The 27,076-nt window shown below is 44.5% G+C and overlaps 1 protein-coding gene across 2 annotated transcripts in view; it reads left to right on the forward strand.

The window, feature by feature from the left end:
• Window positions 1-27,076, forward strand: part of TBC1D2 (TBC1 domain family member 2) — a 194,165-nt gene that overhangs the window by 86,870 nt on the left and 80,219 nt on the right. The gene's annotated exons all lie outside the window — the stretch shown is intronic.

The following is a 27,076-nucleotide window of genomic DNA, read 5'->3' on the forward strand; positions in this document are numbered from 1 at the left end:
AACGTATATATGCAAATTACATATACTAAAAGTTGAAGGGTCCTGCATATTCGACACCTTAAAATTACTTGAGGTGTCGTGTTAGAAGAAGTACATGGTAACAACAGAATAATAACAAAGGTGACATAAACAAAAAAAATTATGAAGACAAATTGCAAAAAAACAGCAATTACACATAATGTTATGCAATAATGGGTATAATTACAAGGGGAAGGTGCAGGAGGTTGGAGTAGTAGTATTCCTGAGGTGCAGTGCTTGAGAAATTGTTTCATTTAAGGTTAGAGAGCAGACCAAAAGCCAAATCCAATTCATACTTCGGTTCTAACGCCATGCTTAATCTGACATGCTTAAGCTGCAGGCTTGGAGATGGCAGGCCATGTCTCTCTGTGTGCAGGCCTTTCAGATGATGCACTTTGACATATGCTTCTAATTAACTTCAAACTTTATTCATTTGGATGGATAATTAACGTCACTTCACAGTAAAATTGGTCAGGATATCATAAGAATTTTAGTAATACAATACTCTTGAACTAATTCCTTTCCATTACAACTCCCTTCCAGAGCTACATACAGTACACACTATACAATTATTGGGCTGATCTGCGAATAATCGTGTGATCTGCCTGATTTATTGTATAGTGTGTATGAACGATCGTTTCAGCGTTTCACCAATAAAACGGTAAGAAAACATCCACAAACGCATTCCTTCAATTATCTGATCTGTTGGTCAAGAATGAAAATCTCAACCTCAAATTCCCGCTATCGAACAGTGGGCCTGATTCAGAGCTGCTCGTAAGCGGCCGCTCGTTCGCTCTGAGCGATGTTCGCACAACTGCGCATGCGTATGGGTCGTAATGCGCATGCGCAAACCAGTCATTGCAGTCGGAAATCGTGCATTCGCAAAACAGCGAGGGGCTACTAATTTGATTGACAGAATGTACCGTTTGTGGGTGGTAACAGGGGAAGGTGCTTGAAAACGGGGGGGTGGAGATCCGAACGCAGGCGTGCCAAACGGTCAAAAGGGCGTTTAATGGGAGTGCATAATTAGTAAAGGAGCGTCATCGACCACGTCACTTGGTTGTCTTTTAGCCTGAACTGCTCGCAGTGATAGCGGTAAGAAAAACCTACCACAAGCACTGCGAGCAGTTCAGATGCCTTTCGATGTACCCGATTAATCTAATAAATACCGGAGATGACGTGTGTTGCGAATGGCAAAGGGGCGTCTTTACAAATTAGCGAGCGCATTTTTCGTTCGCTCGCTCAGACATAGAGGCGTCAACAAACCGCAAAGAGCGAGCGCTCAATTTAAATAGCTGGCCCCTTTTTTGGAACGACCGTCCGCAAATAGCGTCCGGCTCTGAATCAGGCCCAGTGTGTGTGCATTCTCAATAATCTGCTCGTATTTCCAATGCTCTCCTATCACTATGTCATACTCCTTGTGGGTGGACATATACAAAATCAGTGTGGTGTGGTGGAAAATCGCTAGCTTCCATGGAAAATTAGAATAATTAGCCATACATGACTACTCTCACGGAAATTGCGGGAGGCTCCCGATTTTTCAGTTAACCACCCGCGCCCCCGGAAGAATAGGCATGTCTCCCGAATTCCGCCCACTTCCTAGTGAAGTGAGCAGGATGGGGAGATTTTACCTGGACTTTTCGGGTCCGTAGGGAAGGGACGGGGCCAAATGGCGGAAATCGCGTCATTTAGCCCCGCCCCTCCTCACGGACCCGCGAATCGCGAGGGTTTTCTGTAAAGGGGGCCGGGGCCTAATGCCGCTTATCATCTGGCCCCATCCTCTGAAGAGGAGAGCAGCAGGTCCCGTCTTGCTTCTCCCGGAAAGCTGGCAAGAAATGTCGGCAAGTATGTGCGTTGCACAGATATTGGGGGTTTAAATTTTCTGAAAAATCGTCCCGTTCCCCTTTCCAATCAAAAAAATCTGACAGTGTGTAGCTAGCTCAAACCCACATTTTGGGAATTTTATCTTCTTTGCATACATTTTCATATTTAAAAAAGTGGGTGTTACTACCACTTTATGTGATAAGAGTATGGCTTTAATGCATACTTGCAAACTTTTTAATAGTCCCCTCTGTGAGATCAGAGGAGGAAGTCCAGGTGGAACAGTGCTATGATTTGTGGCATTATGCAGTCGGGTGTGGGGTGAATTGTGTCAACAGGCACCACACTGCACACTTCACTGACAGTCTCCTGAACATTCTGGTAGGCATGTGTGTTTTAATGTATAATATATAATTAATGTATAATTAATAAAAAAAACATGATTTAAATTTAAAAGTAATTATTTAGGAGTTGGACTCATGGGTTTAATATGTTTGTCCATTTATCCAAATGCCCTAATGAGGGTCATGTACAGTTGGATGCATATTGCGTTAAAAATTAAGGTGTATAATTCACCCGAAAATGAACATAACATTTTTCACAAGTTGCATAGATGGATGAATCTCAATATGCTTCCAGGTCTGGAAGGAGAGCATATGTACCAGTTTTATATCAGAAGAGAACTTACGTCAGGATAGAACAGTAGTATATGCACCTGGTTTACACAAGGAGATAACAGTAGTATATGCATCTGGTTTACACCAGGAGAGAACAGTAGAATATGCATCTGGTTTACACCAAGAGAGAACTGTAGTATGTGTACCTGGGTTACACCAGGAGAGAACAGTAGTATATGCACCTGGTTTACACCAGGAGATAACAGTAGTATATGCATCTGGTTTACACCAGGAGAGAACAGTAGAATATGCATCTGGATTACACAGGAGAGAACAGTAGTATATGCATCTGGTTTACACCAGGAGAGAATAGTAGAATATGCACCTGGGTTACACCAGGAGAGAACAGTAGTATATGCACCTGGGTTACACCAGGAGAGAACGATAGTATATGCATCTGGTTTACACCAGGAGAGAATAGTAGTATATGCAGCTGGGTTACACCAGGAGAGAACAATAGTATATGTACACAATTTCTAAGTTCTAGTAGTAGATAAACGTGTATATATATGCAAATTACAAACACTAAAAGTTGAAAGGGCCTGCGTAATCAACACCTTAAAATGACTTGAGGTGTCATTTTGGAAGAAGTACATGGTAACAACAGAATAATGTAGCATGAAATTATTTGTGGAGACACCTGATTTTCGGATCGGCTGTCTCCGCGCTGGAGTAATGATGAATTGCTCCGGTTCCCAATGCTAGTTATAATGTTACATAATGAATAGGCCCCTTAGAGATCTCTATAATTAGTTTTAATAATCTCTGCCTGTGTCTATGCATGGCATATTTCAGTCATGTTAAAAAGGTACTTCTAGTGCCTGTAGGTTTCTTGATTTTTTTTCAGTAGTCCTAAGACTGGGAAGATCCTTGATGGACTGGGTACGGGATCCCAGCGGTTGAGATGCTGGCAGTCAGAATATAGGCCCTCATTCAGACCCACTTGCGAGCGGCTGTCCGCTCGCAAGTGGGTCGATGGTCCGCACTGCGCATGCACACGACAGAGGGAGCTCCGTCGTGCGCGTGCGCGAGACCCGACGAGCGAAGGACTTTCCTTCGCTCGGAGTGTCTCATCAAAGGGGGCGTGCTGTCGATGTTGACTGACAGCACGCCCCCTTTGGTGGGCGTGCCGGGGGCATGCCTGCCAGACGTAGGCGTTCCCATGGGAACGCCTACCGTCTGAAGCCGGCCCCACTGACATCACTAGTGATGTCAGTGGGAGTGATTTTGGCTCTGATAGAGCCAAAATCACTCCTGGCCTTGCGGTTGAAAAACCCAACCGCAGGCTTTTGCTTGCAGTTTCGATGGTCACGATGGTCAAGACCATCGCGACCATCATCCTGCACGCTCGTATATGCTGTGGGTGGTGACCCACAGCTATACGAGCGTCCAGGAGGATGCTCCATAGTAATGGAGGTGGGCCCTGATTCAGAGCGAGCGCTCTGGTCAGAGCGTCCGGCTCTGAATCAGGGCCATAGATAGCAACATCTCGACAGTCATAATCTAGACAGAGTTTCGTTAGTATCCTAACCCTAACTAATAACCCTCCCCTAACTCCCTCCTCCCTGCAGCCTGACCCTAACACTTCCCCACAGCCTAACCATCCCCTTAGTGCCTGAACCCTAAAACTGCCGGGCTCCCTCATCCCCGAACATGTTCAACCTGACATTATCGTCAGGTTGTACAGGAGGTTCGGACGATGAAAGGCAATTACCAAATACAAACGGGAGAGCGCATTGGTAGTTGCCATTCATCGCTTTGGCCTGAACGATTTTTTGAACGACTGAACGATAACGACGTCGTTATCGTTCAGTCGTCCAAAACATCGACCCATATGTACGCACTTTAATACTTACTGTCAGGATTCTGGAGCCAAGATTCCAACTGCTGTCGGGATTCTGGCTCTGGGATTCTGACCGCCGGCATCCCAACTGCCTGAATGCTGACTACATCCCTCCTTTAAATATGTGAATCTCCTTCTATAAACTTCATACAGCTGTATATCACAATTCACATTCTAAAGATGTATTATAAAGAGGATGCTTCGGTTTATCTGGTGAACAAAGCAACTTGTACAAGGGCTATGTCTGTATTATTAGTCCAGAAAGCATTCATACCACAGAACAAAATGACATTTTATTTAAATAAAAGTCAGCTTAATCTTGTGCTGAAGACTGGTTCTGTATATATATTGTCATCAAGCAGTTCTCTCCTTTTTCAGAGCCAGCATTATACTGTAATTGTATTTGTGTAATGTGGAATGTTTCTAAGATCTGGAAATCCAAGGAGAATTATTCCCCAATAAAGCTCCCAACATGTTGCAAATTTGATTATGGTGCATAAGAGTGATAGTAATTTGGATATACCTGTACCTGTGCAGGGGCGCCAAGATTGGGGGTTCTTCTAATTACCCAGGCTTGTTGGAGGTACAGGTAAGCTGTTGTGTAGGACATTGCACAATGCACTGATAAGCTATTATCTGTCACTAGACAGAAAATGAGTTACCATCACCACCAGCATAAGCTTCTGCAAACACAATAATGACAGTCACCATTTCAGCAATTTTTACACCATGACCGAGCAATATGATCTAGTGAGATGAGATTTTGATCAAGCACAGTGTAATACTTTGTCAGTTTGGCCACACCAAACATGCAAAATCACATTAAGCTGACCACACACAATTAATCTGGTCATTCTGCTTTATCGATGAACTCCCACATCTGCAAAGCAATTTGGCCATACAGATCTTGCACACATCCGGCTGTACTGTGATGAGATCACATTGTGCAATTATTTGGTCTGCATACTGCAGTTTTGAGTCACATACATGGTGCAATAGTCTTGCATAATCAAATTGACTTAACAAGTCAACTAAACAAGTTGCTAGATGCATGGGAATAAAAGCTATACCCAAACACTGTTTTAGATTTTAATAGCAATGTGATAATATTCCCACCTTTAATACATACACTTACACACAACAAGATTTTATACTAAATTGCTTTATTTTAAAGCAAAGAAAATATATTGTATCAAGTTACTACCTTGTTAGCTCACTGTTTACATTTAAGAAAAAAAAAGCCACCTTGGGCCTGATTCATTACCGATCGCAACTGCGATTACGCACGCAGATGGACGATTGTTGCGTACTGTGCATGTAGCTCAGTGCACAATGTTCTCACTGCGATCTCATTGCAGAGTTATTGGCAGGAAATGACCGTTTGGGGGTGGTGACGGGTGGGGGGGGTTGGCAGAAAGCAGGTGTGTCAGTGCTTTTGAACACCATTGAATTAGCCACTGTGATGGTATACGCAGCTTGAGCTCCCATGCATGCAATGAGGTTAGCAATTTCAGAGAAAGGTCTGTCCTTGTGCAATTGTGCGTGAGGCTAAGATGGTACTCACTGTTACCGATGGTTTCGCAGTTTTGCTAAGTATTATGGATGTAAGTAAGGGGAAGTGGGCGTCCTTATGTTAGACTGCGACGGCATTGCAATTGCATAACTTATCATATTTTTGCAGTGTGTCTACGTGCGTAATCGCAGCTGCGATCGCAGTTGTGATCCGTAATGAATCAGGCCCATTGTCAGCTATCCACCTTATGGAAGTTTTGGAAATCAAAATAAACATGAGGTTTGGACATTTAAGTTGTTTTATTATATTCAGATGAATACTTTACTGCAAGTTTGTGATGACTAAAACCAGTGGTGGGCCTAGGTGCAAAAATATGCCTTAGGCACCTCTCCTCTGCCCCACCCCAAGTTCATAATATGCCAAATTGCAGTGGGTGATGGCAAGGTTGTAACTAGGGTGGTGCAGCCGCACAGAGCACACATGCCCCTGTGGGCGGAACTGGCAGCCTCCACCCACGATCATGGCCACTACCTCCACTACTGTCTGCTACAATGTAGAATAGTAGCGGTGTGCCCGGCGCTTTATCTGCCAGGCACACCGCTACTAATACACATTACAGCGGGCCGGGCAGACTGCAGCTGTCTGCCCCTGTGATCCGCCCTCGCCTTGTTTCCAGTAGTCACTGTCTTCAGGGAGGGATTAGGAGAGACGTCATGACATCTCTCCCAGTCCAGTCCCACAGTGCACAGAGCCGCTGCCATTCCATTCCTCAAACAGAGACTCAGACTGCGGCTTCCCTTTCCCCTTGGCTCCACAGTGACATGCCCCGAGGAGCCGCTGCCATTCCATTCCTCATGCAGAGACTCAGACAACAGCTACCCCTTCCTCCCACCTCCCACAGTCACCTGCCCCGAGGAGCCATTGCTGTTCCTCATACAGAGATTGTGGCTTCCCCTTCTCCCTGGCTCCCACAGTGACCGGCTGATGCTGTTAGAAAGAAAGGTGTGCTGAGAGAGACCCAGGGGGAGGGGAGAATTTTACTGTACTTTGTGGCATAATGTGTATGGAGCATCACTACTGTGGGCAAAATGTGTAATAGGCATTACTACTGTGGGCATAATGTGTAATGGGCATTACTACTGTGGGCATACTGTGTAATGTGTATTACTACTTTGTGGCGTAATCTGTAAGGGGCACTACTACTATGTGGTCATAATGTGTAAGGGGCATTACTACTGTGTAGCGTAACGTGTATAAGGGACACTACTATGTAGTGTAATGTGAATAAGGGGACCTACAGTGTATTGTAATGTGAATTGGGGGTACTATAGTGTGGCCACACCCTTTCCCTATAAGACCGTGCGCCTGTGACGCGCACTGTACCTGTTTACCATTTGGGAGGGGGGCACCAATGCTCTATCTGGCACAGGGCACCAAAATGTCTAGTTACAGCTCTGGGTGATGGGAAGAGGCAGAGTGTGACAGGGAGAGGGTGAAAGAGAGAGGCAGTGGGTGGTGGGGAGAGACAGAGGATGACGGGGAGAGGCAGATGGTGATGGGGAGAGTCAGTGGGTGACAGGCAGAGATGGTATCCGGTTGTCTGATCAACCTCAGTTAGATCGACAATACATACATCGACCACCGTAGATCAACTCCATTGAGGTCGACAGGTACTATAGGTCGACAAACTATAGATCGACCGCACCTCTATATCGGCAAACACGAGATCGACACACACATTAGATTGACACTACATATGATCAAAACATAGCATACCGACAATATGAAGATCGACAACACATATGATAGACATAGTAAAAGATCGAAACTAAATAGGTCGTCAGTTAATAGATCGACATATAAACAGGGTGACAGTTAATAGATCGACATATAAAAGAACTAAGAGTCCAAGTTCGTCACCGAATAGTTCGACAGTTAATAGATAGACATATCTAAGATCAACGAGTCTTAAGCTGCATACACACTGTGGCAGTATCAACAGAGGTGGCACTGGTGAGCAGCAGATTCTGTGTGGGGCAGGAGAGATCCACCCACACAGAGAAGAAAAGGAGTCTGGGAAGATGCCTAATTGCTGCCTTGTGGATAGAGCTCAGGTGTGGGCTGATGTGAAGGCAGACCAGTCAGGCTGCTGTGGGATTGTGGCGGCAGAGAGCCCAGTGAAGCTGAGCGAGCCATTGGGGGCCAGGAGGCCGGTGTCTGGACCTTGCAGGAGGCAAGGGGGGACCACAAACTCTCAGACTGAGTGACATTGAGGCAGCTAAGCTGCAGGCTGAGGAAGCCAGGGCCTCTGTATACCTGGAGGATACAGGGAAGGCACAGAGACTGTGTTAGTACAGCTGAGGAAGCTATACCAGGCCATGAGGCCAGGTCCAGTTCAGCATGTGGCAGGAAGGACCACATCTCAGAGACTATGTTGGCAGACTAGCTGCTCCCTTACAGAGAGGGTTGAAGAAGTGAGTTAGTCGCCCCAAACAGGGGCTAGGTTTGTTTGTTATTTTCTGTTTCCTGATTTCAAATGCTGGCAGTAAAGCATCACCTTGTTTATTTCACCTGAAAGCTCTGGGTGGACCCTAATTAAGCACCTAAACACTGTACCCATTCACCCTCTGCCGAGCTAATTAACCCCAAGACATCACAACACGTAAAGATTTTCTGTCCAACCATCCAACTAGTTGATTGGTTGGAATGAAAATCTGGTAGGGTATGAAAGCAAATGACAATTAACAATTTGCTGCCAAACACCGGAAAATGGACAAAAACTTTTGTTTGAACAAATTGTTTAGATCAGTGGTTCTCAAACTCGGTCCTCAGGACCCCACACAGTTCGCGTTTTGTAGGTCACCTAGCAGGTGCACATGTGCACATTACTCGCTGACACATTTAAAAAGATCCACAGGTGGAGCTATTTTTTCCCCTTATAATTCTGTGAGGAGACCTGGAAAACATGCACTGTTTGGGGTCCTGAGGACCGAGTTTGAGAACCTGTGGTTTAGATCAAACATTTAACAAGCTTGTCTGATGACCATTTTCATCTGTTTTCTGGCATTTAGGGGCAAATTGCTGATCATCATTTACTCCCATACTGCACTAACATAAGCCTTATGAGATCTAATAATAATGTTACAAATCAAATACAATAAAATAAGGATACAATAAAATTCAATTATGAAATGTAATGAATTGAAGCCACTAATATCACCAATGATGTTTATTTAATTGGTAAGATATTATTTTTATAAGTGGCCGATGGTGTTATGGACAATACAGCAAGGTGACGGCCTCGGTCCAAGCAGATCTTTTCATCACCTTCTATGGGCACATTCCAGATGGATGACAGAATGTGCGCTATAAGGAGCTGTAGTCTTGATCTAAAGGGAATTCAATTAAAGTTTCAGATCATCAATTCATAGGAATAATTAAAGATTTATGTTTTAATAATAGAGAGAATACTCTAAATATAACAGCAAGTAATTTTTATCCCAATTTTTAATATGCAATCCAGTGTGATTGTGTTATACAGTATGTGGAATCCACAAAAAAATATTTTTTTATTTGTAATTTAATGGGATCTTCTTAATTTTTAATGCAAATACATTTTAAATATTTTTATCTACAGGAAAATCTTTTTAATTAGTAGTCACATTGATTTTTCTTCTTCTTGTAATGTATTGGTACTCTTCCTAATGTGTAATCCGCAAGAAATAAAAAAGAACAATGAAGACACAAACAGTTCCGCGTAGACTGTCTCTGCAGAATGACTATGAGCTGGCTGCTCAGCCAATTACAAGTGGTTTCCTACACTAGCTGTTGTGATTAGTAGACTGTGAGCGGAGTCATGGGGATTCTTTGCTATAACCAAACATCAGTACAGATTAAATTGCTGACATGGGAAAAAAATAATTAGCAATTCTATGAGGCTCCATTCCTGTCAATTCATTTTCTATTGATTTCAATAGAGTATCTATGTGTAACACACAACTCCATTGTAACAAATGTGCTACTGGAATGTCCATTGACAGAAATGGGAAAAATACAGCAAAATGTTGGTATAACCAATAGAATATACAGATGCAGGGTCAAAGGATATCTACCCAGACTCTTGTCTTGTTGTCCCTCCCTACCCAACTGATGAACCTGAATAAAGTGTAGATGATAAATTAATAACCCATCTTTGAAGCCTGTTTAATGGACAGACTATTAATTGGATATGTACTATACACAAGCTATCAGATTATGGGACTGTTTTATACAACACTTTCATAATTGAGTATTTGATTTATATACTAGCCACCAGATTGGGGTCTTCTTAGTAAACTGGCCACCAGATTTGGGTCTGCTTAGTAAACTGGCCACCAGATTGGGGTCTGCTTAGTATACTGGCCACCAGATTGGATGCCTTATACATACAGATCATCTCCACCTTGGGATATCTTGTTTGGAGTTTTGGACACAGGATTTTTTCACAAATTGAGAATAAGTGAGCTCATCACTACATTTGGAGGTTCTCCTGAGTATTTGGGACACTATCCCTAATAGATCTTGCTCTATAAAACTATCTTTTAAAGCCCATGGAGCAAAGCCGTACGCAGCCTCATAGCGGGCGTGGCTGTTAGCAATTTCTGAGTAAGGTCCGGGCTTGTGCAAGTGTGTGTATGGGTCCGATGGTAGTCTATTGTACCGATGGTTTTGCTATTCTGCTGAGTATTATGGATGTGTGTATGGTAAAGTGATGGTAAAGTGGGCGTCCTTATGTAGTGCTGAGCTTGCATTGCAATCGCTGTGGATTAGCTTTCTATCACAGTTGAACTGCGTGCGTGCGTGCGTGCGTACACAGCATTGTGACCTGTAGTGAATCAGGCCCATAGATGGAAGAACACAATTAAACACAATATATTATTCTGTGTAGGACACCTTTTCCTAATAGTATAGGCTGGCAGTAGTGTCCTTAAATTAGATTATTGACATGAAATCTGTTGTGTAGATGAAAAATATCCCCATGGTGTAAAATAATATCGTATAATATGTGTGGTTCCAGTGAGTCCCTGAAACTGCTGCATACATACTATACATTTTTATATGAGCTGTACTATAGGTAAAATGGTATAACTGTCAGTATGAGGATACTTTTATATGTGTAACCTATTTACCTACTGTGCACTGGAGTCCCGTGTGTCAAAGTGACACTCACACTGGGCTCTTCTATGTAGGATACTGGCGCTGCCGCTGCCACCGTCTCCTGCACACCCATGTTCCAACTTCCAACAAACAGCTTCTCTTAGCACTGTGGGAGCTGAGGATAGACGTCATGACATCTCTCCCGTCCCTGCAGACGGGTCAGGAGGCGGAGCAACCTGAGAGTGACAGGCAGGGCTGCAGCTACAGTAAAATAGCCGGGTGCACCGCTACTAATACATAGCAGTGGGCGCCCAGTGGCATATAGCGATTGCATCGGGCACACCTGGTTCTGCCCTCAGGGCATTTTGCACCCTAGTTACGGCCCTGTTATGATATATGATGAACATTTAAATAGAACTAGCTAAAAATATTTCATAACAATCTATTCTTATCTATAAATAACACTATTTTTCATTATGTTCAATTTTTATCCATAATTCCCATTGTAAGATATTATTCATGCGATATAAGCACAAAGTACATACATGCATCTCATAGGAACAATGTCCCTGGAACTGAGCCTGTTGTCCTTCCAGTCCGGCCCTATGGAAAAGAATACAGAAACACTACAGTTACTACTATGTCTGGTATATGTTGTGCATCAGTTATTCAATGGATTATAGTTTGTAAGTATTTGTTCCTATTGTTCCCAGGTCTGTCACTTCCTTTGCCTAATCTGCATTCAAGTGCTGTGCAGTATACACCACTCCATTACAGCATACCCCAAGGCAGTCTTTATATATATATATATATATATATATATTGCATAGCTGTAAAGACCAGCATATGTACACACGTCCCAACTGTCCCTGCATGGTAACTTGTGGGGTAACTACAATTTGTATTGCTGCGATCAGCTGTGATGCATATTGTTAGTCCACATCTATGATAAACAGACCCCTTAAACTTTTAATTACATGGTACAAGAATACCTGGAGGACGAGTCTCAGCTGAACATTGGTTGCTCTGGCACCTTCAGGGATCTTGTGGGCCAGACTAAGATGGTGCGCCTTCACCTGCAGGAGGAAGGGTGGACAGCAGAGAGTTAGGTACAGGGCACCGGCACACTCAGAGACAGGAGATAATGGATGGGTAACCTACGTGTCCTCACACAGACATGTAATACCACAGATGTAGCTTTTATCACTGATTGAGCCTGTACTAGATATTTTTAATATGTTTTAATTGGCAGCTGAATTTCTAATAAAATTTCAGTATTTAGTTCTATAACACTGCAATGGATGACTATATATATTATATATAATTGGAATATATTTGTTTTACTAGTTTTATCTGGAGGTTTTTCATGCCTTTGTTCACATTTCTTAGTTTTATATATTTAGCTTATCTTATTGGCCCTGATTCAATTCAGTGCACTGTTAAGTTGGAGAATGGCGGTTCTCGTGACTTTACATGGGTGTTTAGTCGCGAGAACCGGCATTCTCCAACTAAAGTGTCGGCCGCAAGGCTGTTTGCGCACTTTTGTGGGGTTTCTCCTCGCGCCCCAAGGAAGTTGCGAGAAGAAATCCTTTAGTCGGGCCAAACATCAGGCTGAATTGAAAAGCTCTGGGAGCTCCCTCCCGGGGCTATTCATCATTGCTTTGAATTGAATCGTGGCCATGGACTTGTTCACTACCAATTATGTTTATTTCATTTACAACATATAAGATGTAAATGTAAGTGTAATAAGCATTACATTGTATGACAAAGAAATATATAAATACTAGTACATAAGGAAAAGGTAAGTAGCCACAATGACACTGAAAGCACTTACCTCAGGTATTTCCAGGTGTTTCCTTGGCATAGATATCATGGCCTCAGGTACCGCCAGGTGTTTTCTTGGCATGGGAGCCACGGCCTCAGGCGCTGCCAGGTATTTTCTTGGCATAGCGACCACAGGGGGCAGTTTATGCAGCGAAGCCCTAAAAAGACAAAACAGACACATTTGCACCTAAAGGACTCCTTGAGAATATAACAATAGCTAAGATTAGTACAATATAATAATGTACCCATAGCTACATATTATGGTGTATTATGATTAACATTTATATAGTAATAGTTAATAGCTAAAACAATACTTCATAACGATCTATTCTTATCTATAAATTACACTAATTAATTTCTATCCATAAATTGTATTGTTAGTTATTGTTCATGTGATATCTGCACAGAGTACTTACTCAGAGCGTCTCATAGGACCAGTGTTACTGGAACTGGGGACTTTGTCCTTATGGACCTTATGGGCTGGCTCTATGGAAAATAATACAGAAATAGTACAGTTACTACTATGTCTGGTATATGTTTTGCGTCAGTTAGTCAATGGAATATAGGCCCTGATTCAGAGCCGGACGCTCTGACAGAGCGCTCGCTCTGAATCAGGGCCGTCCCTCCTACCTTTTGGAGCGGCCCCCTGGCCGCTCGCATAACTGTGGATGACCACCCACAGCTATAGCGAGTGGCCAAAATGATGGTCGCGATGGTCAAGACCATCGCGACCATAAGGCTTGCGACGAGACCCTGCGGTAGGGTCTCGCTGCCGCAAGCCCAGGAATGCTTTTGGCTCTATCAGAGCCAAAAGCACTCCCACTGACATCACTAGTGATGTCAGTGGGGCCGGACCCAGACGTTAGGCGTTCCCATGGGAACGCCTCCATCTGGGCAGCCACGCCCCCCGACACGCCCACCAAAGGGCGTGCTGTCAATCACCATCGACAGCACGCCCCCTTTGGTGCGAGACCCTTAACGACGGCCTGGCAGTCATTATTCGGGTCTCACGCATGCGCACGACAGAGCCGCCTCCGTCATGCGCACTTGGGCACCATCGACCCGCTTGCGAGCGCTTAGCGCTCGTGAGCGGGTCTGAATTAGGCCCATGGTTTGGAAGTGTAAACCCCTATTTTCTCCTATTGTTCCTGGGTCAGTTGCTTCTTTTGCCTAATCTGTAACTGAAATGACCAGCATATGTGCATACCTGTCACAACCACCCCAGCATGGTAACTTGTGGTGTAACTACAATCTGTAGTGCTGCGATAAGTGGTGATGCAGATGTTAGTGCACAACTATGATAAACCAACCCCTCAATATTTTCATTACAAGAAACAAGAATACCTAGAGGAGGAGGGTCTTTCAGCTGCACTTTGTCTTCTTTTGTTGCCTCAGGGATTTTGTGGGGGGCACAAAGACGGTTCCTCTCGACCTGCAGGAGGAAGGGTAAACAGCAGAGAGTAAGTTACTGGGCACTGGCACACTCAGAGAAATCAGGTAGACAAGAGATTATGGATGGGTAACCTACGTGTAATCATACTGGGGCCTATTCATCAACCGATAAATGGCCTGGTAACCATGCAGAAACGCTAGTTTCCATATATTTAGGTTACCAGGCTATTCATCATCAGGGGCACCAATATGGACCACCTGATATTCAGCAAACTCTGAAAACTGAAAGATTTTAGAGTTTGCTTCTGAGAACAAGCTCCATCTTTCAGTTTTCTGAGTTTGCTGAATACCAAGGGGGTCCTATCGGACCGCTGATGATGAATGGCCCGGTAACTTAAATATGCAGAAACTAGCATTTCCGCATGGTTACCGGGCCATGTATTGTTTGCTGAATAGGCCCCTAAACTTTTAATTACATGGTACAAGAATACCTGAACGAGTCTCAGCTGAACATTGATTTTTCTGGCACCCTCAGGGATCTTGTGGACCAGACTCAGATGGTGCGCCTTCACCTGCAGGAGGAAGGGTGGACAACAGAGAGTTAGTTACTGGGCACTGGCACACTCAGGGAAAATAGGGAGACAGGAGATAATGGATGAGTAACCTACGTGTCCTCACACAGACATGTAATACCACAGATGTAGCTTTTATGACTGATTCAGCCTGTAGCAGATATTTCTAAAATTTTTATTTGGCAGCTGAATTTCTAATAGAATTTCAGTATTTAGTTATAGAATACTACAATGGATGACTAGATATATTATATAAAATTGGAATAAATTTGTTTTACTAGTTTTATCTGGAAGTTTTTCATGCCTTTGTTCACATTTCTTAGTTTTATATATATAGGTTATGTTATTGGCCATGATTCAATCCAGCACGCTGTTAAGTCGAAGAACGGCGGTTCTCACGATTTAACATAGGTGTTTAGTCGCGAGAACCGGCATTCTCAGACTAAAGTGCCGGCCGCAAAGCTGTTAGCGCTCTTTTGTCGGATTTCACCTCGCACCCCCAGAAGGGTGCGAGAAGAAATCCTTTAGTCGGGCCAAACATCAGGCTGAATTGAAAAGCTCTGGGAGCTCCCTCCCGGGGCTATTCATCATTGCTTTGAATTGAATCGAATCCATGGACTTGTCCACTACCAATTATTTTTATTTAATTTACAATTATAATGGACTAGATTTTTGCAAGATCATTTGTATTACAAGTAATCTATTTTTCCTTTCTCATATTGTGTATAAATTGTGACACTTGTGGAGTAATAGAAGATGTAAATGTCATTGTAATAAGCATTACATTGTATGACAAAGAGATATATAAATACTAGGACATAAGGAAAAGGTAAGTAACCACAGTGACACTTAAAGCACTTACCTCAGGTATTGCCAGGTGTTTTCTTGGCATATGGACCAAGGCCTCAGGTACTGCCAGGTGTTTTTTTGGCATAGGGACCACGGCCTCAGGTATTTCCAGGTGTTTTATTGGCATGGGGACCACGGCCTCAGTTGTTGCCAGGTGTTTTTTTGGCATAGGGACCACAGCCTCAGGTATTTCCAGGTGGTTTATTGGCATGGGGACCACGGCCTCAGTTATTGCCAGGTGTTTTATTGGCATGGGGATCACGGCCTCAGGTACTGCCAGGTGTTTTTGTGGCATAGGGACCACGGCCTCAGGTATTTCCAGGTGTTTTATTGGCATGGGGACCACGGCCTCAGTTATTGCCAGGTGTTTTTTCAGCATAGGGACCACGGCCTCAGGTACTGCCAGGTCTTTTCTTGGCATAGGAACCACTGGTGACAATTTAGGCAGCAAAACCCTAAAAAGAGAAAACAGACACATTTGCACCTAAAGGACTCCAAGAGGCTGTAATAATAGCTACGGTTAGTATAATATAATAATGTACCCATATCTACATATTATGGTGTATTATGATTAACATTTATATAGTAATAGCTAAACAAATACTTCATAACAATCTATTCTTGTCTATAAATTACACTAATTTTCATAATTTTACATTTCTATCCATAAATCACATTGTTATTGTTCATGTGATACCTGCATAAAGAACTTACTCAGAGCGTCTCATAGGACCAGTACTACTGGAACTGGGTGCTTTGTCCTTATGGCCCTTATGGGCTGGCTCTATGGAAAAGAATACAGTAATAGTATAGTTACTACTATGTCTGGTATATGTTTTGCTTCAGTTAGTCAATGGATTATAGTTTGGAAGTGTAAACCCCTATTTGTTCCTATTGTTCCTGGGTCAGTTGCTTATTTTCCCTAATTTGCAACTGTAAAGACCAGCATATGTACACACCTCCCAACCACCCAGCGTGGTAACTTGTGGTGTAACTACAATTCTCATTGCTGCGATAAGTGGTGATGCAGATTGTTAGTGCATAACTATGATAAACCAACCTCTTAATCTTTTCATTATAAGATACAAAAATACCTGGAGGACGTGGGTCTTTCAACTGCACTTTGTCTTCTCTTGTTACCTCAGGGATTTTGTGGGGGGCACAAACACGGTTCCTCTTCACCTGCAGGAGGAAGGGTAAACAGCAGAGAGTTATGCTGGGTACACACTAGCCAATCAATTGATTGGCCAATATATCTACTGGCCGTCGGCCGTGTCGTTCACGGACATATCGCATTGGCTGTGCTGCACAGATGATGGACAGATATGTCTGCAGACATATCTGTCCATCGGCAAGTGTGTACAGGCTGCCCGTACACACACAGCGGGAGCAGCCGCAGGGAGGGGGGCGGCCCCGGTCCGCCTTCCTGCCAGCGGGACCAGCAGCTGCCAGATAGAGGATGGCCAATCCGTGTGTATGAACGACAATCATCTAAAGCAGTGGTGTCAAACTCAGGCCATCCAGCTGCAGTGGAACTACACATCCCAGCATGCAGTGCTACAGTGCATGCTGGGATGTGTAGTTCCACTGCAGCTGGATGGCCCACGTTTAACACCCCTGATCTAAAGAGATATATCTGCAGATAACTCGATCTGAAGTTATATCTTTCAGGTGTGTACCCACCTATAGTTACAGGGCACCGGCACATTCAGTGGCAAAAGAGAGACAGGAGATTATGGATGGGTAAGACATGTAATACCACAGGTGTAGCTTTTATCACTGATTGAACCTGTACAGGTAGTAGATATTTTTAACATATTTTAAGTGGCAGCTGAATTTTCAATAGAAAATAAAAGGACACATTCCAACCAATCTTCTAATAAAACTGATTTTGAATGTTCAAAATGTTTGTTTATTTAATAATAAATCCCTTGTTCCACCACAGTTATACCCAGTAACATAGATATATATGCCGTTACCCCTTGGGGACTGCTCACCTCTGTTTTGATGTGCTTGGCCTTGCTCCCGTAGGTGAGTGTGCTGCGAGAGTCTTCATAGGCAGCATCCGCAGGGCTGATGTGTGTGATCATCACCATTCTGCTCATGCCACTCAGTGCGCTCTGTGATAGATAAAGCTCTGGTTATAGGGGAGATCACTGAGGAATCCTTACACATTGTAATGAGCAGCTTATAGATCTACTACTATTGTTTTATACTATGTTTGTGAGAAACAAGTGATTGCACTGATTACTAATATCATGGTTGATTGCAGCCATTGTCTGAGATAACACAGCAGAACAATGTGTTAGGAGCAATATTCCTGATGACTGGGGTTCAGGCATAGATGCTGTGGCCACATCCCCTGTACACAAGACCTCAGCATTTACAATGGGGGTTGGCCACAGCCCCATACACTAGACCACACACCCCTTTAGTACCAGGGAATAATAGTATCTTAATGGCCCTGTTTGATAACTCACATTCATATTCCTAAATGCTTATATCCCAAGAAGCTATCTAAGAAGTGACTAATGCTACTTATACATCAGCCATGGATGAACCCAGGGGCTTATTAAGAGATGTTGTACTTTTTGATAGGTTGGGGGAAGGGGAAAAGAAGGGGCAAGGGAAAATTGGGAAGGATAAGAGGGTAATACACCACACAGAGAGATGGTATATAGAGTATTCACAGTCAGTCAGTCAGTTCGCTGACAGCAGCCGGGGAGAGAGGAGGGGGCCCCGGATTGGGAGTGAACACGGACCCCCTTCTCTCTCCCCAGCTGCTGTCAGTGTACTGACAGCAGCAGTAGGCTCTGGGCACTTAGAGTGTGCCCGGAATCTACTGCGCAAGCGTAAACCACCAGGAAAATGGCACGTCAGCCATTTTCCTGGTGACTTCCAACTGCACATGTGCAAAACACCGGGAAAATGGCCGCGGTGGCGCTACTCCGTGGGACTTAGGGGTGGTAAGTCCCAGCCCTAAACCGCACACCCTGCACCCATTATAAATAAGCCCCTGGGTGTATCTATAATGGGTGCAGGGTATATGGTGTACATGTCCAGTGGTCTCACCCCGCACACTCTGCACCAATAACATATACTTAACACTCTGCCAGTGCTGCTGTAATCACCAATGTAGTCACCGGGAAAATGACATGGATGCCATATTTCCAAAGTCTTGCACATGCCCAGCAGAGAAAGCGCAGTACCAGAGTATAATTAGTGCATGTGCCTGGGGGAGGCCGACATGGAGACTGCACACGCGGCCCTTCTCTCTTATCACTGTCCCTGACATCAGGTACAGCTGCTTGGTCATATATGTGTAGGAAATCGCATAGTAATAACATACCTTTAGCAGCCAGGTCAATTTGCTGTCCCGATAATTGATATGGCTGCCTGGTCTCTTGCGTAGCGCCATAATGCAGTTCCTTAGGGCCAGAAGGGAGCGATTTATATAGCCACTTTCTTTAAAGGTTTGGCCAGTGTTCTTAGTCTGATACAGAAACAGAAAAGATAATGAGAACACATCTGACTTCAATCAGATGTAGTACAAACACATAAACTACTGTATGATAAATATATTTACATAATTTACTTCAATTGTGGCCCAAGACAGTGACTCCCATTCACCTTTGTTTCAGTTAGTGATATTGGTCAAAATGCTTTTCTTACTGCATGTAATTTAACCTAAGCTACTAAAGAAAGAAAAATGTAATTCTATTATTAGGGTCATTATATTGATACTGGTTTATGTTATTAATTAAAAAAAGACTTTAATCAAAATGTCATATAATTTGTTATGAGTAAGGTCTCAGTGGGTGAGGGTCACACAAATAAATGTATGTAACCAAGGGGGCGGTGGCCGGTAACAGATTGGGAATGACGGCTCTAAGGGGAGAAAGGCCACGCTTAGGGAGTACTACAAACACAAAAAACAGAGCTAAACATGAAAGGCTCTGTTATAACTCCTTCACTACAAAAAGATGCAAAAACAAATTACTACATTCATAAGAGCTTTAATCAAAGAAAAGAGCTTACTTTACATGCCACCTCAGACTACAGGACAAGAACTACCCTAGGACTACTTAGCTGTCTAATAATTATACGCATAATGGATGTAATTTACGTTGCACAGTGCAAGAGCAGCTTTGGTCTCGTCATGTGCCTCAATTTGTGTAAGCACGGTGATAACTAGCTATGGGCCACCAGTGCCACCCCATGGCCATTGCTCCTGGCTAGCAGGGTGGCTGGAACCCTGCTGCCAGGATTGTTGCTGCAGCACCCACAGAGCATCCTGTGGTCAATCCAGATGGGCACCCTGCACAGTACATGCAGCCCATCGGGCGTCCTGAGGACACCCAGCCAGCACTGTGCTTTTTGGAGCTGCCAACCACAGCCTCCCTGCACAACATAATGATGTCATACAGTACATGCAACAGCATGACATGGTGCACTCAAAGGGCGGGGGTGGCCCAGGGTGCAATTATGCCCTGTTACGGCTCTGTGTGCGAGTGCACCTAGATTTCTATCAGGGTTTAACTTTACCAAGCAAGGTGGTGGCATTTGCACAGGAGTGGAAGAATATAAAGGTGAAGCGGAGGAGTTGGGAGGACTGAAGGTGTGCCTAGCATAATATGTATGGTGTTGGTACACCACTGCTCCTCATCGTACAGAGTAGACCATGACCAAAATCTTTCACGGTGCACATTTGGTGATTGTTCTCTAAGTTGCAGATGTTTCCTTAGAGCGGATAGTAGGCACACACCCAGGCGTGCTCTGGGTGCATTATCTGTGCTCACTGGTGCAAAACCAAAGCATTTAGCATAGTGCAGCTTTAGTAACCTTCTATATTCCTAAAAATACATTGTATGTTCCTCTTTGTGATTGCGTGGGTTCTCTCTGGGTGCTCTAGTTTTCTTCGAAATCATACAGGCAGGTGACTTGGCTGCTGGCCAAAAAAATGGATCCCTGTGAGTGTATGTGTGTGCGTGCATGCGTATGTGTGTGTTAGAGTATATATACTGCAAGCTGCAATGGGCCAGGGAAAGGTGTGACAGATAAATATTCTCTCTGTAGAGTAGACCGTACTAAAGCATGAACACTGCAGAAGGATAGCAAACCTTATGATATTCGCCTCTTTGGGATTGCAGGAGGAAATACAAAGAAATGATAATGATATGTAAAACACAATTGATACCTGGCATGCTCGCTCTGATCCCGCCAGGTCTACCATGTACAGCCGGCCAGTGCACACTTCATCATTGCTCGTCTGCTTTACGGTGACTTGTACAACAGCATGGGAGCGGGATGAGTTCTTATTGGCAGCTGTGGCAGCCTTAGAGCAGCGCTTATTCCCTTTAGTCAGTAATGCGATGGCCTGAAAAAGAAAGTAATATAGATCAGGGCCCCAACTAGGGGGGCTAAGGGGGCACGTGACCCGGGTGCCAGACTTGAGGGGGTGCCGGGGAGAGGGTGCCGGGAGGCTAGTTTGCTGCTCTTGTGGGTTTGGAGTCGCATCCCGGCCTTGAGAGGCACAGAGACACTGTCAGTCTAATGTGGTGCCGGTATTAAGCCAATCAGTGCTCGCGGACCAGCAGCCAATCAGCAGAGGCTGCTGGCCCTGCAGCTCCAATTGGTTGGCGAGCGGCGCCACATTATAATGACGCCAGTGCTGACAGTCCCACAGTGTGTGGCAGCCCCCTCCCGCACCACCCCGAGCTCACCCACCACACAGCCCTGGCAGGTAAGAGAAGGGAGATGGGGCCTTACTGTGGCTTAATGTAAAAGAGGCCTTACTGTGGCTTAATGTAAAAGAGGCCTTACAGTGGCTTAATGTGTAAAGAGCCTTACTGTGGCATAATGTAAAAGAGGCCTTACTGTGGCTTAATGTAAAAGAGGCCTTACTGTGGCTTAATGTAAAAGAGGCCTTACTGTGGCTTAATGTAAAAGAGGCCTTACTGTGGCTTAATGTGTAAGGAGCCTTACTGTGGCATAATGTGTAAGAAGCCTTACTGTGGCATAATGTGTAAGGGGCCTTACTGTGGCATAATGTGTAAGGGGCCTTACTGTGGCATAATGTAAAAGGGTTCTTATTGTGGCATAATGTATATGGGGCATTATTGTGTTGCATAAGGGGTTGTAAGGGACATTACTGCGGCATAATGTGTTATAAGCATCATTAATGTGTGGCATAATGTGTTGTAAGGGGCATTACTGTTGCATAATGTGTTATAAGGGACATTACTGTGTGGCATAATGTGTTGTAAGGGGCATTACTGTTGCATAATGTGTTATAAAGGTCATTAATGTGTGGCATAATGTGTTATAAGGGGCATTCCTGTTGCATAATGTGTTATAAAGGTCATTAATGTGTGGCATAATGTGTTATAAGGGGCATTCCTGTTGCATAATGTGTTATAAAGGTCATTAATGTGTGGCATAATGTGTTATAAGGGACATTACTGTGTGGCATAATGTGTTGTAAGGGGCATTACTGTTGCATAATGTGTTATAAAGGTCATTAATGTGTGGCATAATGTGTTATAAGGGGCATTACTGTGTCACAAAACCACACACCCTTTTCGTCCTCTATGTTGTATTTTTTTGGGGGGTACCAAATTATGGCCATGCCCCGGGTGACAAAAATCCTAGTTTCGACCCTGTATAGATGCATCAACACTCTTGTGGTTACATAAAACAAAGCATAAAGTTACACTTGCCCATGTGTTATAGCTACAGCAGGGTCACTACACCAGCGATCACATAGTCATGGACTCTGCTTATTCATTCACACATTAATGGGTTCTTAACAGACAGCAAACCTGTTTATATTAGTCTGTACTTATATAACCTATTGTCATTTGTATACCCCTTGTTCAGTGCTGCAGAACCCTTGTGGTGCCTTTATAAATAAAAGAATAATAAGAATAAGAATATTAATAATATATAGACAGGGATGACTAGTGGTGAAGCATGGACGCTGCATAAGGGTAGCACAGATTAATGATAGTTACCTCTTCAGGACTGCTGGGGAAGAACTCAGCAATCCCTTCTATCTTGGTATTGCCGTAGGGATCCTCTCTAAGGTTCAAACATCCAGAGGACGGTCTTAGCAGATCCCGAACGGTTTCATTGTAGACCTGAAAATGTAATGAAGGAATAATCACTCTCTGCAATACAAGAAATAATCACTCTCTGCAGTACAAGCATGACAAGTGTGTAATCCACATTTACTCTCTGGAAAGGGCTTGTATTACTTGTGGTTCTCCAGATGCTGTATATCATGAAGAAAGTTTTTTTGTGGAATGTACATATAGGGGAGGGGCCCATCTTAGCTTTCAGTTCTGCACCAGTCCCCAAGAATTTTCCACAAAGCAGAGTAGGGGGTCTCAGTTGCTCCCACAAACTTTGTTACGGGCCTGGTAATTGCTATTTATGCCCAATTACATGTTATTATATGAAGGGAATCATTTACATTTGGCCACATGTGTGCGCAGAACAGAGCCGTAGCTAGCTCTCTGAGCGCCGTGCCAGCCAGCCACGCCCCTTTTTGCGCGTGACGTCATGACGGGGACAGGGCCGCCGGCATCTGAAGCTCAAGCAGGGCAGGTGTAATTATGGCAGGGTACCTGCCTGTAGCAGTGATGTTGGCTGTAGGGCGCCGTTACAGGCACCCTGCAGTCAGCAGCAGGGGCCATGGGGTGTCGACAGTACCGCCCACAGAGCCCTGCGTTCTGTGCAGCCGCACCGGCCGCACACCCCAAGTTAGGGCCCTGGTGCAGAATGTACATAAAGAGCTTATTTCATGCATTTGTTGGGCCAAAATCATCTCAAGATGTATCCAGCTGATATACAGCATTTGCTGCAGGCGTATGTCAGGTGTAATAAGTGTGTATAGCACACAATAATACAGATAAGGTATAGAGATGTGGATTGATAGTGTTATTAGTATATTAAGTAGCATTATCCTTTTTTTACACATTTAATGAATGCTTAAGTGGCATGTTCCATATAGTGTACATAGATACAGTGATTGCAGATAAAATACAATTATTTGAAATACTCTCTCCTTCTACCTGTTCCCTTCTCGCCCACTCCTCAATCTCTCCCGCTCATCTGGCACTGTCTCCTCTGCATTCAAGCATGCTCTTATGACTCCCATTCTTAAACAACCTACCCTTGATCCTAGCACTCTCTCCAACTACCAACTCATCTCTCTCCTCCCTTTTTCCCCAGACTCCTTGCGTATTGTTTACAACTGCCTTACCACCCCCTAAGGTTCTATTCTTGGACCTTTCCTATTCTCCCTCTATAGGTACTCTTTAGGTGAGCCCATCAGCTCTTTTGGCCTCCAATATAATTTCTATGCTGATGATACTCAGATCTACCTGTCCTCCCCTGATCCCTCCCCCTCTCTCCTCCCTTGTATCTCTAACTGTCTCTCCGCTATCTTTTCCTGGATGTCCCAGCGCTTTCTTAAACTTAATATGTTTAAAATTGAACATTTTCCCACCTTTCCACCTAACCTCACTACCCATCATTTCATTATCTATTGACGGCACAACAATCTTTTCTTGCTCCCAAGTGCGTTGTCTTGGAGTTATCCTTGACTCTTCCCTCATATTCAAACCACAAATTCAGTACCTTTCGCAGTTCTGCCATTTCAAAAATATCTCCAGGATCAGACCCAATCTCACCCTGGATGCTACTAAGACCCTCATCCACTCACTGGTCATCTCCAGATTGGACTACTGTAACCTCCTCCTATCTGACCTCTCTGACTACCATCTCTCTTCTCTCCAATCTGTCCTCAATGCTGCTGCCTGGCTCATCTTCCTCTCCAAATGTACTACATCTGCCTCCCCTCTCCTGCAAGTCCTTTCCTTTCAGAACCCAATTCAAGCTCCTCACACTCACTTATAAAGTCATCACCCATTCCACTCCCAGTTACATCTCTGACCTAATTTCCCTTCACACTCCCATCTGTCCTCTTTGCTCCACTACTGAATGCTGCTTCTCCTGCCAACTGATTACTTCTTCCCATGACTGACTCCAACATTTTCCACATGTTGCTCCCTACCTCTCCCTGTCGGACTCTCCACCTCTCTATAAAACTTCAAACGGGCTCTCGAGATGCACATCTTCATCAAAGCATTTCATCTCTCATCCTAACACTCTGTCCCATGCTCACTGTCTATCCCATCTGTGTCACCCCCTGTCTGTCTTCCCCTACCATTTAGAATATAAGCTTCCACGAGCAGGGCCCTCTTCCCCATGTGCTTTTCCTTCCCTTACTATTGTTTACAGCACCTAACTCTTGACTTCTGCAACCATGCTACTTATTTCAGTGTTATGACTGCTGTTGCAGCAATATTTATATACAATGTATTTGTCCAGCATTGTCTTGTACTGTAAGTCACTGTTTTTTTGTCTGCTCAGTTGTTTATATACTTTGTTAGGCGCTGCGGAACCCTTGTGGCATATAAATAAAGGATAATAATAATACAAACATCTGTTGTTACCTCATTCAAAATTCAAATAAGATGATTGTGTCCTGCAGTAGTACTAGTGGTATCAATTAAGTAATGCAGAGGTTCCCTAACTTTTTTGAATCAGGGCGCCCTAGTGCATCAGCATTGTTTTCACGGCACCCCTAAGCCAAGAGTTTGTTATTGAGAAATTCAGAAAAAAATGTAGTGAAGTAGTAAAGTGAAGTAAATTGTGCTGACCTGTCATTCTTAGGTTTGGTTATATAGTGGTGGACAGATTTCTGTTTCTTTTTGTGCACATATTTACATTACATTTACCCTAAAGAATTTGATTTGGTGCTGGACCACCAACCTGAGGCACCCCTGCAAGTGTCCCAAGGCACCCCAGGGTGCCGCGGCGCACAGTTTGGGAACCACTGAAGTAATTGGAATATTTCTACTTCAGGGTCCATAGGGGGTCCACAGGGTTGACCTTGGGGTATAGGTTGGGAACCAAATCCGGGCACCACGCAGTTAAAGCTTTTAGCTCCCAGGATGCACTTGGGTCCACTCTCCCTATAACCCCACCCCCAGCCAGAGGCACCTCAGTTTAAGTTGGTGCCCGGCCGGAGTCGGGTCACCGTTTAGTGCAGTGGGGAGCTGATTAACAGCCCCTAAGCTATATATTTTTTCAAAGAACAGAGTTTTTTTATTTTTTACTTTGGACTTTTAGAGCGGCAGCGTCGGACTGTCCATAGGACGTCTAAGCTGCCGCTCCGTCACCCCGCCGGCGCTGAGACACCAGTACAGATCTGGGGATCTCAGCGGGACCCCAGAGTCTGTACTAGCCGGACTCTGCGGGCGCCCAGGACTGCTGCCGGATCCACGGGGAGCGGGTAAGGCGCGGGTCACCGCTTGCGGTGATCCGCGCATTTAATAGGCAGTCCTGTGCCTCCGGTCTCTGGGGACAGACCGGAGGCGCCGGCAGTGGCGGCGGGCCCTCCCATACCCCGTGGGTCCACTAGACCACCAGGGACTTACTGATCGGTGCAGGGAGCCGGCGTCCCGGGGGTTAATAGCCGGCCAGGGGAGCAAGCCTCCCTGTTACAGCGGCTCCTCCCATCAGCTCAGCGCGCCTTTCAGTAGCTATAGTCTGGCATCGCTGAGCTGCTTCCTCCGCGGGCCACGCTTCTTCTGAGGTCTCCAGCGGCCATTTTCTCTGTGGTGCAGCAGAGATCTCCGGAGATGGCAGTGAGTCCAGTCCCCCTGCGTACCTCACCATCAGGTCAGTGTACACAGCGCTATAGCCTTCCCAGACACTGAATCTGGGTAAGTTGAATGCAGTGACATAGTGCAGTGTATTGTATGTCATGCTTATGTGTGTATATATATATATCTGCATTGTATGTGACTTATGCTAGTGCTGACTGTCTGTACTTAATTCTCTCACCTGTCAGTGTATATCTATCCCTTTTCTTTATCTGCCCTAATACAGCTGTACTTCGGGTGGTTCTGAGACCTCACATTTATATACTTGTTAATATTTGTGAGGTTTGTCACATACTGTTGCGTGCTGCACGTTGCCACATTTTAGTTGGAACTGTGTGTTGCATACGCTGAAAATGGGTTCCTGCGGATAATTTTGGCATCAGTCAGGACCAGTATAGCGCTGCTTGATATTTCCGCCAAGATTGGTCAGATATGTCTGACCAGGAGATGGAGCGTTATACTGCACCCATTTTTTTTTTACTATCCTGCAAGTCATGTGCTGCAGGTGTTAGTGCGGAGGATTTGTTTCATAAAGGGTTCTGTGTGTGGCGTCATCTGGTGCCGGCCCCTTTCACGACCCCCTTGGGCGGTTTGTTTTCTCGGGATCCTCTCAATTGCAGATCACCGGGCGGGCCCCATTGTTGTACCTCACTTGGGGTTACTTCACCATGCTGCCCTTTTTCATCTCAGGGTAT

This window comes from Taudactylus pleione, unplaced genomic scaffold (assembly GCF_031769625.1).
Source record: "Taudactylus pleione unplaced genomic scaffold, aTauple2 ptg000454l, whole genome shotgun sequence".
NCBI lineage: Eukaryota > Metazoa > Chordata > Amphibia > Anura > Myobatrachidae > Taudactylus > Taudactylus pleione.